Raw genomic sequence first — 11,188 nt, 5'->3', positions numbered from 1 at the left:
GCATCAGTCCTTACAATGAACACCCAGGACTGATTTCCTTTAGGATGGACTGATTGGATCTCCTTGCAGTCCAAGGGACTCTCAAGAGTCTTCTCCAACATCACAGTTCAAAAGCATCAATTCTTCAGTGCTCAGCTTTCTTTATAGTCCAACTCTCACATCCATACATGACCACTGGAAAAACCATAGCCTTGACTAGACAGACCTTTGTTGGCAAAGTAATGTCTCTGCTTTTTAGTATGCTGTCTAGTTTGGTCATAACTTTTCTTCCAAAGAGTAAGTGTCTTTTAACTTCATGGTTGTGGTCACCATCTGCAGTGATTTTGGAGCCCCCAAAAATCAAGTCTGCCACAGTTTCCACTGTAGCCCCATCTACTTGCCATGAAGTGATGGGACTGGATGCCATGATCTTAGTTTTTTTGAATGTTGAGTTTTAAGCCAACTTTTTCACTCTCCTCTTTCACTTTCAAGAGGCTCTTTAGTTCTTTGCTTTCTGCCCTAAGAGTGGTGTCATCTGCATATCTGAGGTTTCTGATATTTCTCCCAGCAATCTTGATTGCACCTTGTGCTTCATCCAGTCCAGCATTTCTCATGATGTATTCTGCATATAAGTTAAATAAGAGGGTGACAATATACAGCCTTGATGTACTCCTTTCCCGATTTGGAACCAGTCTGTTGTTCCATGCCCGGTTCTAACTGTTGCTTCTTGACCTGCATACAGATTTCTCAGGATGCAGGTAAGGTGGTCTGGTATGCCCATCTCTTGAAGAATTTTCCACACTTTGTTGTGATCTACACAGTCAAAGCCTTTGACAGAGTCAATAAAACAGAAATAGATGCTTTTCTGAAACTCTCTTACTTTTTCAGTGATCCAGTAGATGTTGGCAATTTGATCTCTGGTTCCTCTGGCTTTTTTAAATCCAGCTTGAACATCTGGAAGTCATGGTTCATCTACTGTTGAAGCCTAGCCTGGAGAATTTTGAGCATTTCTTTGTTAGCATGTGAGATGAGTGCAATTGTGTGGTAGTTTGCGCAATCTTTGGCATTGCCTTTCTTTGGGATTGAAATGAAAACTGACCTTTTCCAGTCCTGTGGCCACTGTTGAGTTTTCCAAATTTGCTGGCATATTGAATGCAGCACTTTCACAGTATCATCTTTTAGGATATGAAATAGCTCAACTGGAATTCCATCACCTCCACTAGCTTTGTTCATAGTGATGCTTTCTAAGGCCCACTTGACTTCACATTCCAGGATGTCTGTCTCTAGGTGAGTGATCACACCATCGTGGTTATCTGGGTCATGAAGATCTTTTTCATATAGTTCTGTGTACTGTTGCCATCTCTTCTTAATATCTCTGCCTCTGTTAGGTCTATACCATTTGTGTCCTTTATTATGATAACACAATATTGAAAAACAAAGTCATAAGATTGGACTTACCCAACTTTAAGATTTATTATAAAGCTACAGGAATCAAGACAGTATGCTGCTGGCCAGAGAATAGAAAAATACATCATTGGGATAGAATAGAGAGCCAAGAAAGAGAAAAACACAAATAAAGTCAAATTATCTTTGACAAAGGAGCAAAGGGAATTCAATGGACAAATGACTGTTTTCTCAATAATGGTGCTGGAATAACTGGATCTCTACATTGAAAAAAAAAGAATCTAGATGCAGACCCTACACCTGACATGGATCATACTCCCAAATGTAAAACCTAGATTATAACACAGGAGAAAATCTAGATGATCTTGTATATGACAATGGCTTTTTTTTTTTTAATTTTTTTTAATTTTATTTTATTTTTAAACTTTACATAACTGTATTAGTTTTGCCAAGGCTTTTTAGGTACAACACCAAAGACATGACCAATGAAAGAAAAAATAGTAAGCTGGACTTCATTAAAATTAAAGACTTCTACTCTGTTAAAGACACTGTCAAGAGAATGAGAAGACAAGCCGGAGATTAGGATAGAACACTTGCAAAAAACATATCTGATAAAGGACTATAATGTAAAATATTGGGCTTCCCAGGCAGTGCCAGTGGTAAAGAATCCACCTGCCAATTTCCAAGATAAAAGAGACTTTGGTTTTGATCTCTGGGTCAAGAAGATCCCTTGGAGTATGCCATGGCACCCCACTCAATTATTATTGCCTGCAAAATTCCATAGACAGAGAAGCCTAGCAAGCTATATAGTCCATGGGGCTGTAAAGAATCAGACATGACTGAGCAAACACATCTCTATCTCTCTAATGTAAAATATACAAGAATGCTTAAAACTTAACAATAAGAAAATGAACAACCTCATTAAAAAATGGTCAAAAGATCAAAATAGACATGTCACCAAAGAAGATAAAAAGAAGGCAAATAAACATAGAAAAACATGTTTAATATCATGTGTTACTGGGAATGCTAATTAAAACGAGAGGACATCCCTGGGGGTGCAGTGGTTAGAACCCACCTGCCAGTGTAGAGACACGGGTTTGATCCCTGGTCCAGAAAGATTCCACAAGCCATGGGGCAACTAAACTCATGTCCACAACTACTGAAGTCTGTGTGCTGTAGAGACATGCTCTGCAACAAGAAGTCACCACGATAAGTTCATGAACTGCAGCTAGAGCATAGCCCCCACTCGCTGCAACTAGGTAAAGCCTGCACACAGCAACGAAGACCCAGCACAGCTAATAAAGAAACACAAACAAAACAACAAAAATGAGACACCACTACATACCTATTGCTATTATTCAGTCACCAAGTCATGTCCGACTTTTTGTGACCACATGGACTGCAGCATGCCACATTTCCCTGTCCTTCACTATCTCACAGAGTTTGCTCAAACTCATGTCCAGTGAGTCCGTGAGGCTATCCAACCATCTCATCCTCTGTTGCTCCCTTCTCTTCCTGCCTTCAGTCTATCCCAGCATCAGGGTCTTTTCCTATGAGTAGGCTCTTCATATCAGGTGGCCAAACCTATTAGAATCATTATAATCCACCACCAATTGCTGTCAAGGATGTGAAGTAACAGGAGCTCTCATTCATTGTTCACAGGAAGAAAAAATGCTATTTTGCTATTTAGCGATTTTGGAAGACACTTTTGTAATTTCTCACAAAACTAAACACTTACCATACAGTCCATCAAACATGCTCATTAACCTGAACATGAATGTTTATAGCAGCTTTATTCATAGTGACCAAAATTGGAAGCCACCAAAATATCCTTCAATAGGTCAAAGTACAAACTGCAGTATATTTAAACTATAAAATATTATTCACAATAAAAGAAATGTGCTATGAAGCCACAAAAAGAAACAAAGGAAACTGAAATGCATATTGCTAAGTGAAATAAGTCAATCTGAAAAGGCTTTATACTCTATAATTCCAACTACACAGAATCTTGGAAAGGTAAAACAACAGAGACAATTAAAAGGTCAGTAATTATCACAGGTTTGTGGTGAGAAATAAATGAATGGGTGGAGCCTAGAGGATTTTTAGGGCAGTAAAACTATTCTGCATGATATTGTAACGGTGGATACATGTAATGATACACTTGTCTAAACCCGTAGAATGCATCTCACAAAGTGAACCCTAATGCAAACTGTGGACTTCAGTTGATAGTGATGTGTCAATATTGGTTCATCAATTGTACCAAATGTACAAGGCTTGGGAGAGATGCAGATGGTGGGGAGACTATGTATTTTGGGGAGAGGGAGACAGACATATGGGAACTCCCCAGACTTCCCGCTCAGTTTTGCTGTGACCTTGAAACTGCTGTAAAAAATAAAGTCTATTGAGAAATATGTGAATCATTCATCACCCAAGGGTTTTTAGGCTCCAGCAGGTGCAGAAACTGCCAGACAGAGCACTCCCCATCTCAGCAGTCGACAGCACAAAACACAGAAGGTTACCTTAGAGCACTTCCTCACAGGCCAAAGGGGACTTTCTTCTTTGCTTGTTTTTACAACTAGTGGGAGAAAACATTTAATTCTTCAGAGGCCCAGGGATGGTCAAAGGAGACAGCTGTGGGCCAGCTTCCTGAGAAGCCTTACAAAAGCATGGCAGCATCCAGACTTTTGATTCCACGGCTGCACCAGCATCAAGCCATTGCCAAGGAAGCTGCATGGAGGACACATCTGCTGTGGCAAAGTGTCCTGCCCTTTCCCTGCTTGATGGCTCGCCTGTCCCGGACTGGACCAGTGTTGATGCACTCCTGTTTAGTTTGTATCTTTCAGGCTTTTCTAGGGTGCTTGACACACACAATAAGAAAATATGCTGTCATCTCCCTTTTCAAGTCAACCTCAACTACACATTGAAATCATCTGGGGAGACTGAAAAGACTAATACTACCTGGGCCCCACCTGCTGAGATCCTAATTTGTTTGGTCAGGGCATGGCTTCCCAGGTGATTCTGATGTGCAATCAAGGTTGAAAATTACTAGTCTGAGTCCAGTGGAATTCACACAAACTCCTACACGCCAGTCAGTCATAAAGAGGGGTAGTTTCTAATTTTGAGACACACTTCCACTCTCATCCCAGCCCCAGCACACACAAGAAGGTTCTAGGGAACATCATTTCAGTCTATTCTATTCTATTCTATTCACTAATTGTCATGAATAAGTATTGTGTAAACTGGATGCTGGGAAACTACATACATTTCTCTCAAAAAGCTCAATATAAAAAGCATCATCAATCTGAACACCTCTCATGCACAGGACTAGGTTACAGGGTCACTACTTATGGTTACAGTTTGTAGAGACTCTATTTGGCAGGTCTCTCTGCCTTGGCTCCAGCTCTCTATCAGGCAGGAGGAGGAGGCCTCTCCATAATTCACCCCTATGTGCCACACAAGCTAGGTGGGGTGCTGGTCTCCTGCAGAAAGACCTGAGCTAGGCACTGGCACCATGCCTGGCACATGGGAGGTGCTCCATACTATTCACAGAGAGACTACAATGGGCTGCACAGAAGGGTTCAGGGGAGGGGATCATTCTGTCTACAGGGATGAGGTGAGAAAATGTGAAGAGGCTAAGGCTGATTTGAACCTTGAGGGATGGCATGTCTGTTGGAGAGACAGGTGACAAGCATCTCCCCAAGACATGCTGACCTACAGAGTGGAGAGTGGGTATGTGAGGCATTTCTATCTGCCAGAGCACTGCATGGAGGGGCTGCATGAAGTGGACAAGGGAGAACCTGTGAGGGGCTTATGATGGAGTAGGGACTTGTACCCACTGGGGAGCAGTGGGAGGATTTTCAATTCCCGTAGCACAATCAGATCCTTGTTCCTTCGATTACACTGGTGCCTGGGTGGAAAAAAATTTAGGGACTATTGGGATCACCCAAAACACCAACAGAGTTGCAAAGCTTCTTAGGTTCTTTGAGAATTGCCAAGGGAAGTTTACAGTTATATCCTTGGGAATTCTAGTGTTAGATTATTCCTCTTGCAGCCCCATATCCACCCTGCTCACATTCTACACCAATGCCACTAAAAGCACTCTCTGAATTTTTCTCAGCTGTCACTACCTTTGCAGTAGGTGCAGCAATGACTTTGTCTTACTTCTTCAGATCATCTGATGTAATCAAGAATCAAAGAAGAAACAAAGTCTAGAGAAGCTTTGTATCCTAAGACTTCGTCCCTCAAAGCTGTCTACAACCAACTGCCAAAAGACTTTGATCAAACAGAGAACAAAGGATAAACTGTTATTCCTTCTAGAGAGTACTAGGAACCTAGAAGAAATAATTCTTCAAAGCTAGGCTATGAAAATCAGAGAGAAAATACACTTCCCCTACATTGTTAGGGTGTTCCTAAATTTTAGGGACTTGGAGCAATTTCTTTTACCTTCTAAAATCCATCAGAATACCCACTCAGTCTAAATATAAAGGGTTCATATCCATTTCCTGAAATTTATGGTTCAAATAAAGTAGAAATAAAGGATTATTGCATGCTCTACTTCTGTATATTCTTTCATGAAATCTGAATGTTTTTGTAAAAATGTAAAATAATTCATAGACACTTATATTCTGTGATTTAAACAAACAAAAAACAAATTCCTAGGTCTTATCTCTCTTATTGAATCAGAATCTCTAGGAGCAGAGACCAGGAATCTGTATATTAATGAGCTCCCAGTTGACCTAACTCACTGCCTCTCTGACTTCAGACATCTACCTAACTTTTGCCATACTCACATTGTCCATTTGCCTTTGTTCACTCAAGTTGTTTTAGGTTAACTTTAAAATTGTAGTCATCCTCAGTGATGTCCACCAAATCATAGTTTTGAAGCATTGTTTTCCAAAAATGCTTGTTAAAACACATAACTATTTAAAAAATCCATTGTGGACTAACTGAAGGTGGTACATGGTCCACTCCACTCATTCAAAGCTGTAAGTTTGGGAAGAGTGGGTTTAGCTGCTTCTGGGTTCCTGTGATCCAAACTTTGGCCTTCTTATTTCAGGACCTACCTTCCTAGGCCTGGGCGCCCTCATACGGCTCTACGGAAAGCGCCTCACTGCCAGGACCCTACCCTCTCTTTCCACATGTACTCTCTCCCGTCACCCCAACCAAACTGGATTTTTATATCTGAACTTAGGACAGTATCACTAAAGCACATTAATAAATGTTGAAATATAATCGGTAGGTTTAACCCTTGATAGCAAAAATGCTTTGATTTTCAAGAATGGGATTCTCCTCATAAACATTCACACAGCTCTTTGCATCAGTCCCTGAAACAGCACACATTTCTGCAGCTTCATTTCTTTTCAATCCTCCTCACTCACTCTGCCTCAGCCACACTGGAGCATACCTTACTTTCTCCCTCTTAATATACAAGCTCTTCCTACCTCAGGGCCTTTGCACTTGCTGGATTTCTTCCACATGTCTGCCACCTACACATTACTTGGGTTTCAACTCAAAATCCCTACTTTCTGAGAGGCAGCTCCTGACCAACCCAGTTACAGTTACACCAATTCCCCACATCCCCATGCCCTCCAGGGATCCTCTGTCACAGCAGTTTTTAACCAAGGGTGTTATTTCCTCTAAGGGAGACACTGGTAATGTCTACAGACATTTGCAGTTGTCACTGTGTGTGTGTGTGTGTGGGGGGGGGGTTGGTGGGGGCACACAAATACCCTCTAGCAAATAGAGGCAGGTATGTTGATAAGCACTCCTATAATGCTTGCACAGTGCCCTCCCACAGTGCATTATCTGGACCCAAATGCCGTGTTTGAGAAATTCAGCTCTGTCAGTGTGTTATGCTTTTTCCTTCTCATCATCAGCACCAGAGCAGATGGTGTGGGGGTTTCCTTCCTATTGAGCGGAGCTCCTTGGGAACTGGAGTTCAGGGTTGTTCCTTGCTCCACCTCAGCACCTAGAGGAGTGTCAGGCACCTTGACTCTCAAATCTGGCCTCATTTGCCCTTGTCCTGAGAGCCCACAGCAAGTTGAAGATGCCTGGACTCAGTAAATGGTGAGGATAAGAAAAAGTGTCACTTTAGAAAATGAAAACAAAAATGTGTTCAATTAATGAGTGTGCATACAAATGAAATTTGTGATGAGGAGTCCCTCATGATTTCAAGGACTGACAAAATTATCTTCGCAGCCATTGGTGAAAGACTGGTTCTTCTGCTTTTAAAGAAGAGCAAAATTTCCCAAGTTCAAATATATGGTTTTAATTATACCAGAATCTTAATGTCCCTAGACCAACAGAAGACAATGGAATCGCAATGGTCTCAAAAACAAACAAACAAACAAACAAACAATACATTCTATTTGATCGGCACTTTTAAAGGAAAGAATTTAATGTTAACTTAATGTTAAATACCTCCCCTTCCTTCCCTCTAATCCATTCTACCCCCTCAATTATTGACAAATTTTTCTATAGCATAAAATGATAGCCAAATCACCCATATAAATTTTTCTAGAACAGAACTGTTATTCAGAAAAATAATAAAAGGGACCATATAATGAGAAATTTGTGAATGCAATATCACTGAAATTCTTTATTGAGCACTGATGCTAGATTTCCTATCACGAGAAACTCTATAAACAGAAACCCGTTGTATTTCTGAAGTGATTTTCAGTTTCATTTTTTCACAAATATCATGTCATTGAAATTACCACTATACACCAATGTAAGTGTGGGAATAACTCTCATAGGTGCAAAAAGAAAAAATCAACACAACATTATAAATCAACTACACTTCATTTAAAAATAAGGCATAAAGAATGATTTACTCTAATGGCATCCAATGTTCCCGGTACAATTTGGGATTAGAGCTCAGGGCCTATCTCTGATTCTGAGTACTGCCTGCTTTCTCCCACACCCCAGGTCTTGTTTCACAGAATGCTACTGGGTATGCCAGTAGTCACTGTGCTCAGGGGATTCCAACAAATTTTGGAAATGCTGGATTAAACAAAGTTAAGCAGATTTCCAGAACTTGTAATGTGCCATCACAAACTTTAGGAAGGACTTGGAGAAGATAGCACAAATCATAAATTCAAAGCCCCACAAGTAACAAAGTAGGTAACAAACATGAGGCTGCAGGCAAGGCAAGGGCTGAGGGATGTGGTGCCATCTAACTGGGCCCTGGCTGCGTAGGGATGTTGCCCAATGTTGTTAGGGCTTTCCTGACAAGTTACAAATCTGGGCTTTAATTCAATATCTCCATCTTTGTGCGTACTGTCTTGAATTAAAAAAAAACAAACATCGTAGTTGGAACATAATTTTTTAAAACAGATCAGTGTGGTTCCATTTACGAAAACTAGTATGCAATGTTTCAGAGAAGGCAATGACACCCCACTCCAGCTCTCTTGCCTGGAAAATCCCGTGGACGGAGGAGTCTGGTAGGCTGCAGTCCATGGGCTCTCGAGGAGTCGGACACGACTGAGTGACTTCACTTTCACTTTTCACTTTCATGCATTGGAGAAGGCAACCCACTCCAGTATTCTTGCCTGGAGAATCCCAGGGACAGGGGAGCCTGGTGGGCTGCCGTCTATGGGGTCGCACGGAGTCAGACATGACTGAAGCGACTTAGCAGCAGCAGCAGCAGTAGCAGTATGCAATCTTTAGCCATCTTCATTGCCCATGCATACATGTTGTTAAGTTACTTCAGTCATGTCTAACTCTTCGCAACCCTATGGACTCTAGCCCACCAGGCTCCTCTGTCCATGGGATTCTCCAGGCAAGAATACTGGAGTTGATTGCCATGCCTTCTTCCAGAGTATGTTCCCAATCCAGGGATTGAACCCACATCTCTTATGTCTTCTGCATTGGCAGATAAGTTCTTTACCACTAGCACCACCTCTTCATTGCCCACATAACCTTTATTCAGAGGTCCTATTAATTTTCTACAACTCTGCAGAAGTTTAAAAAATGTTGCCTTCAAAATCAACCATCCAGCCCTCATGGACCACTTTGGTGTGAGCAGCTCTGAACACCACTACCCTTTCCCCCACCAAAAACAAAAACAAAAAACTCAAGAATGAGTTATTTCAGGGTTTACGCAAAGTGAAATTAATTTCCAGCCTTCTTAGCTGTTCATGCAAAAATACTTCAAAGTGACTAAAACCAGCTTTACTTTTTGTCTTTGACTAACTCTTCTGGAAAAAACAAAAATTGAATTGAGTTGTGAAAAAGATATAACACAGGAATTGATTATATATGGAAAAGACCCTTTATCTTTCCAATATTGAGGATGATTTAGCCTTTTGGTGGAAACTGGTAACATGATCAAAGAAGACTATTCTATTTGCAAACTGGCTTTTCCAAAACAGAAAGCCTCTTTTGTTACTCCCTCCCTCTTTTCTTTTCTTTTCTTTCCTTGTATTTATTTCTGTCTTACCTCATTCTAAAAATTCCATCAGAGCCTACCAATTGTCTACATAAACACCTAGAACTATAGCACCAATGCAGCAGAAACAGTATAAATCACATGGCAATTGATTTTCTTACCCTGGTGTCTCCATGGATTACTCATTACCCTACCTTCTTCTAACTGCTAAAATACCATTCTGGTCCCAGGGAAAGCACTTAACGCCTTCTATTTCCAGAGCCCTGAGAAACCAGATCAACCTATAATGGCAAAATCACATTCACGTCTATTTTCCCAGTGGGTAAATAGAAACCTGTACACTCCCATGATTTGAAACCTTTGATGTCCCAAGAAATATTACATTTGGAGTCAATTTAAAAAAAAAATCATGAAATGCTTTCATGTTAAGTCCTTTAAGCACCAAATTAAATTTGCTGATTTTAAGTTGTGGTCAGCTCCTCTCCACAGCTTTATTAACCAAGGTCAAAGTGTGTTTTCTGTCTCCCCAATGAGAATTCTTGATGGATAACAGGATTCATAGGGTCTAAAGAGAATGTACAATTCTAAAGTGTACCTTTCATGTTTTGGAGAGATTTCTGCAATGAGCAGAATGATTGACTCAGTTTTAATATAAAAAATTAGGACTGGTGTGACAGAGATTGATTGTGCACAGATGATCTAGACTCACTCTATCCAATGTTCTTGACTCCGTGGAATGTCATCAGAAACTGACCAAAAATTTGTCCTGCTGCTTGAAGGATTCTGACATAGTGATATCTTGGCACTGTCTTCTACATAATGCCTTAGAATCTGGGCCCACGACTTCATGAGAGTCATCAATAATGTAGGCATTTTCTTCTGCTTGTATAGGCTTCAGAGATGCATGTTTCAAAGCTCCAATATGAGACTCCTTCAAGGGAATCACACTGTAGAAAGAATAACAAGATTAAGAGAAAAACACTTCTCGAGGATGAGCAGCACAGTTCTTTATGTTCAGGCAATACTGGGTTTTTGCATTTCCTTGGACATCATTCAGACAGCCTATGAAGTCAATAGAAGCTTCCAGATTTTATGAATATGAAGTTTTAGGAAAGTCTGTTTAATAAAGTGATAGAAATCCTCAGCAGTCATTTCAAAATCTCAGACTTGTCTCCTTTAAGAGGCTTATGTAACAGAAAACAAAAATTGAAAATGTAAGAAGACAAATATCAGACATCAAAATGAAGTACTAAAGCAGGATGCACATTCACAAAGATGGCCAGGGAATGGTTTGGTTGGTGTTTTTCTGAATGGAGACTGTGACCCTTTAAAGAAGGCTAAATTAAATCTATTTAGTGGTCTATGCTGCTGCTGCTGCTACTGCTGCTGCTAAGTCGCTTCAGTCATGTCCGACTC

The 11,188-nt window shown here is 40.6% G+C and overlaps 1 protein-coding gene across 3 annotated transcripts in view; it reads right to left on the bottom strand.

Moving 5' to 3' along the window:
• Window positions 1-8,927: 8,927 nt before the first annotated feature.
• LOC102397804 (integumentary mucin C.1-like) overlaps window positions 8,928-11,188 on the bottom strand; it is a 41,044-nt gene continuing 38,783 nt past the window's right edge. The window contains exon 6 of one of the 3 annotated variants that reach the window (XR_006553247.2): window positions 8,928-10,719. The gene's annotated coding sequence lies outside the window, so the exon portion shown is untranslated. The remainder of the gene's footprint in view (window positions 10,720-11,188) is intronic. The other 2 variants (XR_003111312.3, XR_003111313.3) reach the window with 2 other exon arrangements.

This window comes from Bubalus bubalis, chromosome 9, assembly GCF_019923935.1.
Source record: "Bubalus bubalis isolate 160015118507 breed Murrah chromosome 9, NDDB_SH_1, whole genome shotgun sequence".
Lineage (NCBI taxonomy): Eukaryota > Metazoa > Chordata > Mammalia > Artiodactyla > Bovidae > Bubalus > Bubalus bubalis.
This window is presented reverse-complemented; position numbering and strand designations above follow the sequence as displayed.